We start from the raw sequence: 14643 nt of genomic DNA on the forward strand, positions 1-14643 counted from the left end.
ACACACACACACACACACACACACACACACACACACACACACACACACACACACACACACACACACACACACACACACACACACACATACAACAAGAGCAACGTGATCCAAAGACACACACATGCATACAAGCACAGTAATGACCCCCACACAGCACCCATTCATCACTTGGTTGGGTCGCTGCGGGATACAACTAATGAGGCATCATAGTGGCTGTTACCCAGAATGCATTGCATTAGCCCTTCAAGGCTTCATGCTATTTGGCCATTCATTGACACGCGTGGAACTGAGTGCTTTTGTGCAAAAAGTGCAGAAAGTCACTCACTGCTGTTTGTGTATGGTGTGTGTGCGTTTTCTATACAATGAATGGTAAAATTTAAACAGAGTATAAATCAATAAAAAAAATGTAAGTGTGGAGTCACTGAATATCTCACAGAGCTGCAGATTTTTATGCGTCTTTTGTGTCTCATGGCTGATTTCTGCTTGAGCCTAAGTGGTCGAAGCCGTTGCCAGCGTTCATCTCTGTGCTTTACATTATGGTTGTGTCCTGGTGTTTTGCATGCAGATTACTTCTGTCCCTCAAGCTTGCTCTTTCTTTCGCACCCATTCCAATAGGTTTTGCAATTTTCCTGTAGGGATTTGTTGACATCTGCGAGTCCTCATTTTGAGGCTTTGATAATTATTTTTTTACACTGAGGCGATATTTATTATTTGCTTATCGATCCATTCAAAAACTGAGGGGAAAACGTAAACACATATTTTCAACCTTCAATTTTCACTTCTAAAGTCTGTGAGTGGAAATATCTGGAGTTTGCTACACCGAGTTGAAACGGTGACAAACACAACCAGTTAGTATGAAAACCGGTTAAACTGGAACATGCAAATGCAAAGGCAGAATCAATGGTACTGAACAGGACATTCACAACAGATGTGCAGTTAACAGAGAGGTGTCTGTTAGGCTACATCATACAGTTTGTGATAAACTATTAAAATTATTAGAATAAGATCCAGTCTCACAGCAAAATATATAAGAGCTAAGTTAGTTCTAAGTTAGGCACAAGCAAACTGATCTGGAAAAGCTCCACTGCTGCTCCCATCCCTTTGTAGCTGACAGTGGATCGCTATAGTGGTCAATCCAGGCTTGTTTTGCTTGTAATCACTGCAAGTCTATGAGATTTCATTGAGATGGTCAGTTATCAGCACAATCCTGCTAAAGCCTTCCTGTGTATACTCCGTTTAAGCCTCTGGGGGTAAAAGCCACTGTTCTGGAGCCTTTAGTGCATATAGATAACTGATAATTGTCCTCTTATAATCTAACTATGAGTGCAGATTTAAAAAAAACAATAACAAGGACTTGTAGTTACTCAGACTACAAACAACAACTGGTGAAAAAACTCTTGACCTTTGCCTACAGATTACTGTAACCACCACCGACTTGCAAGAAAAAAGGATGAATTAAGACGTACATCGTTATTGTAGATCTGGTCTAACCTTATGTGTGGTGCATCAGACTATTCACAAGGCAATAAAGCAAATGGTCAGATCTCAACAATGTCTTGAAAACAGCGAGTATTTCTCAACCATAAAACTCTGTAACTCTGCGACATGGTATAGATGAGGTGGACCAGCATCAAATGTCTGTCCCCATCACTGCAATTCCCAGGAGAAAGGGGAAGAAAAGGTGGGAAGGAGAGCAAACTCACCACTAGTCTCAGGTGGTCCTGGCAGGCTGCAGAGAACGAGAGAGAAAGAAAAGCAGATGAGTTTGCGTTCACTTTTGATGTTTTCGTGAACATTTTGCAGCAAAGACCTAAACATCGATGGCTAAAAGCATCTTAACAACTCTGCACACTCCCACAGGCGCGCACCAAAAACACAAAAGCATGAATACGGAGTGCAGCATCCCACATCAGCTCAAGGACAGGAGGAGGGAGAGGGATTTACCACGAGAGACAGATGGAGGGAAAAATAAAGGGGGCATAGAGAGTGTTTAAGAAATAGGCAAGTAGTAATATAGGTCAGTCATGACATCTCATGTGTATAGGTGTCAGTTAATTAGGTGCATTATCATCTTCATGGATTATGAGCATAAACTTTAATACGCACACACTTCTGTGTGTGGTATGTGTGTGCAATGTTTTTCTGCCACAGCAGCAGATGTTACAGGAGCAGAGGGACCAATGAAGAGACGCAGGGTGAGACAGATGTATCCCTGAACTGATACATTAGGTTGATTTTTCATATATTTTCAGTTTTGGTAAATCTGAGTCCTCCACTGCAGATTAAAAAAGAGATTGCTTGCTGACTGGGGTGAAGAAATCATTTTTAACTTGTGATAACATTCTGGTTTTAAGAGAGTTTTACTGTCCCACAGTGGCAAACAAACAGGTGTCTCCACCCTTAAGTTATGGTTGGATTTTCCTCATGCTGGTAAGATAGGATAGGACTCGTGCTCAACAGTGTGAGTTTTACCAGGAAAAACATAGTCTAACCTTTTAAATCACCAAGTCACTCATAAAAGTGTTGCCATGGTTACAACAAAAAGTCCTTAAAATGTCATGCAGATAATCTCTCCTTATCTATCTATCCATCTTCTGTCACTTCCTGTTTGCAGAGGCAGCCTACTAAGCAGAGAAGCTCAAATCTCCTTCACCCCAGCCACCTCCTCGACGGGAACACTTAGTGATTCTTAGTCCAGCTGAGAGACAGATCCTTACAGCGAGTCCTGGGTCTGCCTCCCTGTAGGACACATACCTCACCCAGGAGACATTCAGGAGGACTCCTAGTCAGATGCCCGAACCTCCTCAACTGACTCCCTTTGATGTGGAGGAGTCACGGCTCTACTGTGATTTCCTCCTTTATGGCTGAATCACTACAGGAGAGCCCAGACACCTTTTAGAGGAAACTAATTTCTGTCACACTAATTCTAATTCCCACATTTCACACTGAGCTGTGAACCACTTCAGTGGGAGCTGAAGGTTACCAGCTGATAAAGTCAGCCGAAGCACATCATCTACTGAAAGCAGAGGGGTGACCTTGCATACTTGGCTATGCATAGAAATTCTATCCACAAAAATCTGGAATGTATCCGACGTGTTGATGGGATGAAGGACCAGGTCTCACTATAACTGTGCAGGGACCGAATGGCTCATGACAACAGACCAGATACCCTGCACCCCTGTAGCACTCCCAGTGGATCCCCAGAGGGTCCAAAACCATAAACCCTGGTTTGGCTGACACATTTTCCAATAGATAAATTCTAGAATCGCATTTCATAATAACAGGTTTAATACATGGCTAAATGTATAAAATATATAAATGGATAAATAAATGGATATATGGATTAAGTAGCCTGACCACAGTTCCATTAAAATTCTGCTGGTGAAAATTCTGATGCTATAGATTATATTCACATAATTATTTTGCCTTTCTGAATAAAATTAAACACAGCTTCAAGCCACAATGAATTATACCATGTAAACCCTTTAAAACTGGATTGACAGTGTTTACTCAGAAACACTAGTTTCTTTTGTCTTTCAGACATCTGTTAAGTCTGTTTTTATCTTCTTCTAATCTACTGTCATGTCTCTTCGTTGCAGTCACCCCCACCTGTACCTTCTTTGCACCTGCTGCATCACCCTTTGCTCACCTGATTCCACTGAAACCTCTCACCACTCCCTCTTTGCCAGGCTGACTTTGTGCTTTTAGTTCTGTCAGACTCTTTCTGCCTGCTCTGTTTGTTTGCCTCTATGGTTCTGGTAACTTTATACTCTAAGTAAAGCTTGTTTTTGTATCAAGATTGTAGGCTTTCTGAACTAAATTTGATTTCTTTTGTAGACGTGCATATTTAAAACAAAATGTGCTGCATCCTTTTTCCACTGAGAGGGAATAAAAAATCTTTAATATTTGCTTCTCATAGTGTTTTTTTAAAACCTAAATTCAAATTCTCTGTACTTGTGTCATGTATCAACTTAACACTGCATAACTGACTGATGACGAGAGGATAAAATATAACATACCGAGGGTCTTATTGATCAAATATCTTAATATTTGAGAAAAAAGATCTTTTTAGGCTTTTTTTGTTGTAGCCGGTCTAAAAATCCGAGGATCTGTCTGATTTGGGATACAATTAAAGACAGAGAGATTAAGCCCCACATCCTTCCTCCCACAGTCTTATCCTGTATTAAGAGGCAGATGGAGCTTTTTCTTTACTCTATCAATAGCTGTCTATCTGCTGAGAGGGGCGGCCGGTCTGAGATGGAAAGAAGGAGACAACTAACTGCTCTGCAAGTCAACACATGTGATGTAACTCAGCAGACCGAGAGGACAGACTACACGCTGAAAATCACACCTCTTTCCTGCGTTTGACCAGGTCTGAATGTACAATCAAAGCACTTGATTGTGCTTGAAAACTAATTTAAACTTCATATTACATGACACAAACAAGACATCACGCAAACCAACCACCAAAGCAAAACCGGAAGGGAAGAAACAACCAATAACTAACAGGGAACAGGAAAGAAAAAAAAGCCAGAGAGATGATTCATGGAGGGAGTTAGTGTGACAGATGACGATGATTCAAACAATAGGGTGAGATAGTGGCAGATGATCTGTGGTGGCGATATCTAAAGGGAGAAGACAAAAGGAGAAAAAGATCTGAATCCAAAACTTAAAAACAACCCTTGGACCATGACATGTTTACATGGTGCATATAAAATGGTTTGTACAATCTGTAAAGGTGTTGAAGTTGTTGCTTTGATAAAGCTAAGCTCTCCACAGTCCTCAGGTGTGTTTTGTAGGTGTAATAAAGGAGCGGTAACCTTGCATGTGACACTCATAAAAATTAGATTTTCTCCTCGCTCTCTGCTCAGAGAACAGCTGATGTAAAGGTCTCGGCTAAAGGTTGACTGCCAACACTTTCGTTACTGATGCATTTCATCAGGAGAAAAGATGCCATAGTTCACCACTCCAAAAGATCTTTGGAGCTGTCTCTCTAATCACAGTGCTCTTTAAACCAGCATGGCTCTCTTTTTTCCCCTGTTACATGAGGTAAAGTGCAGTTATGCAGCACATCACCGCTCTTAGCTACTGACCCATCTGACAGCATTTCTAAAGGTTGAGTCAAACATGTTGAAAATGAAAAAGCCTTTAAAGTGTACAGAACAATTCATTTTCTCCAGTCAGGTTTTTCCACAGTGGGGATAATAAGGCCAGTCCGTACCTATTTGACTGTCATGGCAATGAGAACCCTTTGTTTCAGGGTGTCCCTTAATAAAGTGACGATAGGCTGAAGCAGCTTCAAACAGACTCAAGTGTTTTGTTTTTGTGTTACTGCAGAGAGCATGACACAGGGGATGAGGAGTATCAGAAAAAATAAAGTAATTTTCTCAAGTATTTTGTGCCACAATTCAACTGTGAGCAATCTCCTCACAAAAAAGTTTTAAAAATGGACAGATGTCTTGGTCAGACCCTTTATTTTGGTGAAAGTCCAGCCAGTAAAACTGCAGTTTACTCACTGCTCACACTGTCTCAGAGATAAAAGGTGCAGGCATTTCCTTAATTGTGGCTGCTTTAAACACTGGAGCTTCAGACTTTCCAAACCAGCAGAGAGACTGTTCTCTATAAAATGGGATATAACATCCCCGGACCAACACTTTGAGTTTGATGGCCATGTATATAAACATATCCACTTAGCCTTGACCTGCCTAAGTGGATACACTCTTTATCCCTCTGACGTAAAAGGCCGTGAGGCACGCAGGCAGCTTGGAAATCCAAGTTTGTGAATATGATAACTCAAGAACCAGGCGACGCAGGAGGTTCAAATTGATACCAAAGGTGTACGAAAGATTTTGGACGAATTTGAATCCAAGACATTGACCTTTAAGGTCAGAGGTCAAGTTTTCTGACAATCTTGTGAATACTAGAACGTGAGAATAATGTGATGTAGGTCCCAAATGGTTGATTCTGTTCATCTGGTTGTAGCGTTTTCAGTGGGAGAACACTACAGCCAGATAAACAGAGTCAACCTTTTGGGGTTTATTTACCTGGATGATTGAGCATGCATCAAGCCAAGGTGATGCAGGATTTCTAAATTGATACCATAGGTTTATCTACTAGAAGGCTGAGGGGTAGCACTGGTAGCCAGTAGTATTTTTTAGTGTCTCACAGTCTCCAGTCTTTGCATCTGTAATATCAGCTTAACAAACAGCAGAGATATCATGAATGTGCTGTGCAAACATGAGGAACATGTATGACATGTATGCATTATGAATGCAGATTTAATGAAGGGAAAGAAAGTAAGTTTCATATTTCATGTATTTAAAGGTAAAGATCAACATTTCTGAACTGTTTTGACTTGCTTTGTTTCAAATGCAGTTTGATATTTAACATATTTATTGCCATCAGCGTGCCAAAGTTGATGCCATTGGGCACAAACTCTATTATGCATCAGTAAAGAACATTGCAAGATGAGAATTAACTTTGTTAAGTCTTTATTATATAGTACACCATCTAAGAAAGGCTGTGAGTGGACAGTATGAATGCAAACTTAGTCCTCTGAAGTAGTCGTCAACATTTGGATTAATTGCTCAACCAGGTCGGTTATATTGAGACCTAGCTTGGCATATTTTTTAACCAAATTTTAAACTCTGGAGTCTCTCAGTGAGGGTTAGCAATAATGCTAACTGGGAAAACCACTTAGCATATTTCAGTCTAGCAGCTCTGAAGCTCAGCAATCCTTATATCTTTTTTTTTTCATAAATGGAAATGTAAAAAATAAATGCTGACGTTTTACAAGAGGCAGTGTGGACCTGTGTTTGATATAGCTGTCAGGCACTAATAGAGTCATAATTTACACTCACGACTGTACTTTTGAAAAGTGCCAGGCTAGCTGCTTCCTCGTTTCATTCCCAATGCCAAGCTTGGTTAGCCAACTGCTGGCAGCAGCAGCATCAATCTTCTAATCCAACTCTCCACAAGAGAGTCAAAAAGTGCATCAATCCCAAAAAACTTTTCTTAGCGGAAACATTCAGCTTTATAACCGAAACAAAATTATTACATGAACTGTTTAAAAAAATTTAATCATGCTGCTCTTGCATGCAGTCATAATTGTTAACCTTCATCTATATTAGCAAGCAAGAAACCATCAAACCTTAATGAGAATTCACTTTATTCTCTAAATATGCAATTTATCTTTCTATATAAATGTCCGCCTTTCACCTAAACATTTTATTGCCACAATCTAAGAAGTTGGAAAAAACAGTGTCCTGAATAAAATCTCCAGGGGAGGAAGCCAGAGCTCTCATCAGCACATTTACAGGGAGCCAGGTCACTGATTTACTGATTAGAAACAGCTGCAGTCTCTGTAGTTTTGAGGAGAGATGATCCGCTTTCACATTTATGAAACGTTGGCAGCTGAATAAAGAACATTAAGTCTTCCAGTGAGGGGTAATCCATCAATATGCTAGTACTGTGGCATGGCTGAAGCCTCCGAAACTATAATGACAGTGCAAAACTGAAAGCGTACAGAGACCTGCTGAGTCTTCAAAGATATTTTTGGTTCTAAGTAATTTGAATGAAATTTAAGTAAGTGAATTAAAAAAAAACCCCAGAGAATAAATACAGTTGTTTACTTGGGGGAGATATAAAAAATTAATGAGAAATAAAACTTGAAGAGAGGAAAAATATCCAATACAAATGTAAAATCTGCAAAAGCTTTGTTTCATTTGTTCTTTCCTGTATTCAAGAGGATAGAGAACAGCTTTAGAAGCACAGATATCTGCTTTCAGTTCTAAAATGGTATGTCCAGGTGACGCGTCAATGAGAACGAATCAAACATTTCCTGCATCCTAATCCAACTTTTAAATTGGTGCCTTCATTTCAATGCAAACAGTTGCAGCAAAGACGTAGATGGATGTATAAAAGCGTTATGCACACCTGTTAAAGAGCTTAAAGAATTTCAGCTCATGGCAGGATATGTATGCATACATACTGTAAATTGTCATAATGCAACCGTTAAATGGATAAAGTATCTCCGTGAAAGCACCAAAGAGCTCTTGACACAATTTATTTGAAAACCTTCAGGCTGCAGGGTAAAGCACGGAGCGCTGCAGAGAAATGAAGGCTGCTCTCGCTGTTATGGTCCTGCATAGACGACGCAGCGCTGCAGCTCTGAGGCTTCTCATTTCTTCTATTCTGACAAGTCCATTGGCTGAGTCTCTTTATGAATTTGCTCGCCCTGCATCAGTCACAATGACCCCGGTTTGGCCCGTGGGTGCTAAATGTCAACAGCAATGACTCTGGTTGACACGAAGTGCTGAGAGTGAGTTCAAAGTGAGTGGAAGCCTTCAGAGATGAGTTCAGACACACTTTTGGTCCATCAATCACCAGCAGAGCAAAACATATCAGAAAAACGCCAAAACAAAACTCCAGGGACAGTGAGCAGCCACGAATAAAGACAAACTTACCAAAGCTCAAAAGGCAAACCCACAGAGGAACAAACTGCACATATGAGTGAGAGTTACACATTCACAGCGTGGATATTCTCCACCAGTCTGGTGAATCAAGCTGGCAGCTTTCTGCTCTATACTGAAAGACTTACCACAGTTAAGCAGTCCAGATGGTCATGCATAAACAACAGATCCTGATTTTAACAAAATCAGGATCTGTTGTGATTATGGACAGAATTACAAGTGTTGTCTTGCTGATGAGGTGGGACGACAGTGAGGGAGAAAAATTCTCTCATTGTGTGCAGAAAAAACCTGCAGGAAACTAAACATCCAGATCCACCAGGATTTATCCTGTCAAAACCAGTCCATTCAACACAAGGAATCGCCACGGTCAGTGAACACATCTAAAGAGTGCAGATTTTCCTGTAATGATGGAAACGCTACTGAGAGCCTGAGAACTGCATTCAGTAAAAACAAAAAATGATTTAAATCACCAACTTTATTAGAATTCCTCCCAAGACGGCCACAAATGTCTCTTAAAATAAAATAAAAAAACACTCTTTCTTCCTGGTAAAAGTTTTTTTTTTCCTTCCCACTGTCAGCAAACTGCTTGGTCACTGAGGGTCATCTGATTGTTTGGGTTTCCTCTGTATTATTGTAGGGTTTTTACCTTACAGTATTAAGCTGATTTGGCACTATATAAATAAAATCAAACTGAATTGAGTTAAATTAATTTGGACCACGTTCATCCATGTAGATTTTGAGATACTTCCTGGAAAAAAAAAGAAAACTTGTCCTTGTAGTTGTGAAAAGTTAGGAGATCACTAAGGATATAAGGTAATACCCCAAAGTATGAGACCATGAAGATTGAATTTCGAGTTCCAATTTGTACCAGAGTTCCTGTAATAGCTGCTGAGATATTTAAGTCTGGACCAAAGTGTTAGAAAGACAGAGTGACCTGACATTGCTATCCTTAGAGAAATGCTGCCACTGGTGCTGAAAATAAGCTGCACCCATTTAAAGACCCATTTAAAATCCTTGACACCAGATTCTGAAGAAGGATCTTTATAATTCTTGAATTGCCAACACGAGTGAAACACCAGCAGAAGAAAAGAGTGTCTTAAATATTTGATTTTCCCCCAAATTCAACAATGAAAGAAATTACTGAAAAAGACTGGAGCTTTGTTGTTACCCTGCACTCTCTGCTCTTGCTCTTGACGAAGGCGGTCGCACTTTTCTCCTCCTCCTCTCCTCCTCTTCCTTAGCTTCCCTGCTTAGCCTCTTATGTCCTTGTCTAGTCTCATGTTTTTTGTATTACTTTTCCCTGGAACAGTCTCCCACAGTCTGTTCTCTAAAACCTAAAAGAGGAATTATGGATTTGATCAACTGGTCCCTAAATGCAATTGACACCCCTTTTTCAACGAGAAGTTTGGGCTTGGGTGAGCCTGAGTGCTGAAGATATCTATATTCGGAACCATGGTAACAGGTTTCTGGCTGATCGGAGCTGGCTTGGCCCTGAATTATCGAAGAATTAAGAAAGCGGAACCGGCTGTTCAAACCCCCACAAGGCTGCCCGCTGGGATTGAAACGATGGGAAGAGGCGTGAGTTTCTCAAAATGGGCTCATTGAGTGCAGCACGGATAAGATCCTGGAGAGGCTACGGCTGCGGTGAATATTCAGAATAAGACCTCTGAGTGCAGACTGGATTACATCTTGGAAGGGCTCGCTCGGAATAACATCTCTGAGCGCAAATTGGATGACATCTCGGGGAGGCACACTATCGTGAGTTCTCAGAATCGGCTCTTTGAGCACAAGAATGACAACATCACAGAACGCAAGTATGGCAAAACTCGCAGCTCGCCAACGGGAGATGGAGAGACCAGTGTTGGACTGTAGAACTGCTTTGAAATTATATGAGCTGTTTGCACTAAAGTAAAAAGCACCATCACTTCATGCGGATACCCTTTTGGCGCCAGCTGTGGTCGCAATGCTGGAGCCGAACAACAACACCCTGATAACGACTGTGTTTAGACTGTTCTTCCCACTCCATGCAAGGCCACCTGGGTTGGCTAGAAGACTGTTTGCTGTCCTCCCAGGAGCCCAGCATGAGTAGAGGTCTCTTTTTTTTTCCTCTTGTACTTTCCCATTGTAGTGTATATTTCAGTGGGTTTTTTTCTGTAACGCTACCGATCTCCGACCTGTATCCCCATGTGATGTCTGTGTTGTGTGTGTAAGGTCGGGGGGAGCCCTATTTCACTGCAGGGCAACCTGCACGTGGCGAATAAAGCCTTGATTGTTTGAATGTTTGATTGTTTGATTTGAATGTTTTAAGTCGGAAAATTTTACTTCTCTGACTTTACCACAGCTTAAGTGCAACAGAGCTCTTTTTAAAACCCCACTGCTCATCATTCATTCAGAGAATTTCTTGAACTTCATTAAACTAAAAAAGAGGAAACTTGGGATGTTTTTAATGGGTGTGCTTACTGCTGCACTTGTGGACTATAGGGAATCCAACAGCTGTAGAACATGCCCAACGTTGTGGTATTTAATATAGTGATATGCAACAGGTGTTTGGTACAGCTGCTATGAAACACATCTGGAGAGGATTTAAACTTTTCATTTTACTAATTTGGCTTCAGCAAAAACCTCTTTGCAGTAAAAAATAAATGATCTGAACCACATCGAGACTGATAGCTGTCATCTGATAGTGATACTGATAGTGGAGATGACAAATCTTCAGCAGTGACATCATCATCAATCAGGTCAACAGGAGCAAAATCTCACAGGAATGTTTCTAAGATTTTGTTAATGACACCGAGACCTGAGGCTGCGTATTTAGCATTGCTGTTCCTAATAATCAAGTTTGGAAGTTTCAGAGTGCAACAGCCTGGTGTGTAAGCCTCAGACCTAATTTACAACTTTCTAAAATTTAAGAAGCTCTCTGGTCTCTCATAATGGGATAATAATACGTTATTTGTTCTTCCTTGAGCTGAATATGTTGCCCAGCACTTCAGGAGTCTCTCATGCGTCCCTCCTCTCAGCCTCCACCAGATTTTCCAGTAAGTCTCAAAAGTGTCCATCAGCCATCTGCCTCCTCTGTTGCACCAACGCCAGCATCTGCACTCCTTGCATTCGCTTACTATCTCCTACCTTCATCTGAGACTCAGCTCTCGATGTTGCCACTTTCTGTGTCCAACCATCAGTAAAAACTAATTTCGCATTTTCACATTAAAAACAACAACAACTCTCTTCTGCCAAATTCTCTCTCCTCATTTCACAAACTGGCTCAAAGCCCCATGTCTGCTAACGTTCCCCAATAAAGAATGACTGATAAGTGCTTCTGTCAAATGCAATCCAACATTATTATTGGATGTGAAACAGAAAAGCCCTTCAATGTCCAAAAACCTCTGTAACCTCTGCAGTTGTACTGCACTACACTTTAGGACGGCCGTCTGTAAGAAGCCGATTAGAAATGACACAAACTTCCACTCCCATTAGTCTTATCTACGCACCACACAAACACTTACATCAACATACAACATGCACAGTGCAAACCGGAAGGATTCCAACAATGCATGGAAAATGGAGCTTTAAAAAAGGGAAAGAGTTCTTCCTTTCAAAATAAAATCAGGTAGGCAATAGTTTTTGGATTAAAAAAAATAATACTCCAACTAAACTCCAGAAGCATCCAATCTCCGTGTACTCCTAATGCTCTCAATTTCTAATAATATATTGTAGTAAAGTTTATTTAGCCTCCTATTTATAGTCTTTTCTAAACTCCTCAAGCACAGTCACCACATGATTGACTTGTGACTAAACCGTTACTTGTTAGTTTATTAAATGATTTTTTTAAAACCTTCGATCTTAAGATTTAAATTTGTATGTTTACATTTTTGGTTTCAAAAAACTTGGTTCCTGTCTGCATCCTTCTTGGGACTACAAAAAAGCCTCTCTTTCATCTCTAAGAGCTCTAATTTCCTGTTGAGCAGGAAGCCAATTTTCCAAATCAGTGCCTCTGTAGACACTAAACGAACAAACTTGTAACAAAAACTGTTCGTTGGAGTGAAAGAGGTGAGGGCACAGACTATATCAGCACAGCTTTTCTGTGCTTTAAAAATCAGTAAGTGGAGAGGTACAAATAATAACGAACATCTATGTGGACTTTAAAGCAGTTTCAGTCTATTTGTGTGCGAGCAGACTGACATATAGATCTTGCCTGATTGAAGGAGCTTAAGCAGCCAATGCTCTGAAGAGGTGATGGCAGCTCTCTGCAGACTCCACAACACGTTCAAGGTGCTGGCTTGGCTCAACTATGGTGCAGCTGAGAATGGTGTAAATCATACCCTGTGAAATTTAACACCTATGGGAGATTTTATAGTAATGTGACTGACTTGGAGAATGCAAAGAAACAAGCACTGAAGCTGTTCTGAAAGCTCGAGGTGGAAAAACAAAGAGCTCAGCAATTAATCAACAGTACGACCTTTTAATCCTGATCCTTATCAAAGGAGACACTGATTTGTACTTAAAAGTCACTCGGCTTTTATGGCACACATGTGGGTTTCTGTAGCATTTCAGGAGTGAGGATCCAAATGTAGGACACAGGTAGTGTTATAGTATGAACACACGGGAACAGAGCCCGGTGAACATAAGCTGCACAACAGGCAACCTGACAAAGACAAGGGGGACGGTATATACACAGGGGACACAGAAATGGATAAGGGCAGAAGTGAAGAGAAATAACACAAGGACGAGTTTTGATGCATAGTAAACACTTCTTTCACACGCTGAAGTAAAATAAGAAGTAAAACCATGGAAACTAATGGAGACAGGGGTAGAGAGTAGGCACGGGAAATTAAGGAAACTGCAAAGACAAAAATACCACGACTATGAGAACGACTAAGAGGGTGGAAAGAAATTACACAACATGGTTTTTGTTTGTGTACATTTTATGTATATTCTATCTGTAGACATGCACTTGACATTAAAGCTTAGAGTTTATTTTATGTTATTTTGCAGATCACTTAAGCTACAGCTTTTGGACCCCAGGAGGTCCCAAAACCACCCTTTGAGAACCACTTTTCTAAACATCCCAGTGTTAGTCGAGTCAGCGTGCTCACTTCACTGACTTTAAGTTACTATGTGCTCTCACTCTTCATGTTCTCACACTCACATCCTCTCCATCTTTAACTGATGTAACTGAAACATGAGGAGTAGGAAAAACAAGCCCTGATGTAAACTTTGACTTTAGCAAACACAAAACATAAAGAATGGAACAGCTTTCAGCCCTTTAATGTGACTAATGTCACATAATCTGCAGAGTAAATGCCAACAGCATTATTAGAGTTAGAGGAAAACACACTTTTTAAGCCTTTAAGAGGTCGTCTGAAACTACTGCAAACATTTGAATATCACTGTAGCTGTTTGCTTTTTCTTATGCAACATCATCATATAACAATGCAAAGCTGCTCACTCCTCAGCTGTCTACAATAATTCCTCCCAATCTTAAATTATACAATTTAATCTTCACGTCCTTCTCCTTCACTATGCAGGAATTACTGCGTGCTAAATCACTCGTTAGTCGTGACGTTGAGGAGTGAAGAGCTGGAGGCAAACGTCACGCTACGATGAATTCACTCAGGGCGGGATGAGAGCGTAAACCCACATTTTTGATTCCAAGCAACGAGCAAGAACCTTTCTGCTCTGGAGACAAATTTCTTCCTTTTCACATTATTGCATCCAAACACTCCCACACTCTTCCTCTCCCTCATTTCCTCCTCATTGTGCTCAGCTTTAATCAGCCTCTTTCATGCTCTCGTCTAATTATTTGGTGTTTATGTATTCATACGATGTGTTTGCTTTTTACGCTCTCTGTTTTGACATCATAGTTGGAGACACAATGACCTCCTGTCCCTCTGTCCTGATTATGGTCCAGTTATTTATTATTTTTGCTTGACCTCTCTGTTGCCCATAATTACACGCTGCGGGTGTGACTTTGTACTGATGCTTTCTTCTTCTTTCACTGTTCAGCTCGAAACTACTCAAACTCTTGTCCCTTGATCTTCTTAGTTTGTTCTCTTCCTCTAATTTGTGTTGTTTCTAAAAGTTTGCATCCCTTCATTAAGCACAATAAATTTACTGTAGTAAAAAGATCAGTGGATTATGAAAGGTTCAGCTGGGAAGCATCAAATTCTTCATT

At 40.5% G+C, this 14643-nt stretch overlaps 1 protein-coding gene across 1 annotated transcript in view; it reads right to left on the minus strand.

The window, feature by feature from the left end:
• The window catches only part of slc8a2b (solute carrier family 8 member 2b), a 199520-nt gene that overhangs the window by 96143 nt on the left and 88734 nt on the right, over positions 1-14643 (minus strand). Inside the window, exon 4 of the mRNA XM_042227025.1 lies at positions 1704-1729. The gene's annotated coding sequence lies outside the window, so the exon portion shown is untranslated. The remainder of the gene's footprint in view (positions 1-1703; positions 1730-14643) is intronic.

This window comes from Haplochromis burtoni, unplaced genomic scaffold (genome assembly GCF_018398535.1).
Source record: "Haplochromis burtoni strain Fernald_Lab_line unplaced genomic scaffold, NCSU_Asbu1 Contig_238, whole genome shotgun sequence".
Lineage (NCBI taxonomy): Eukaryota > Metazoa > Chordata > Actinopteri > Cichliformes > Cichlidae > Haplochromis > Haplochromis burtoni.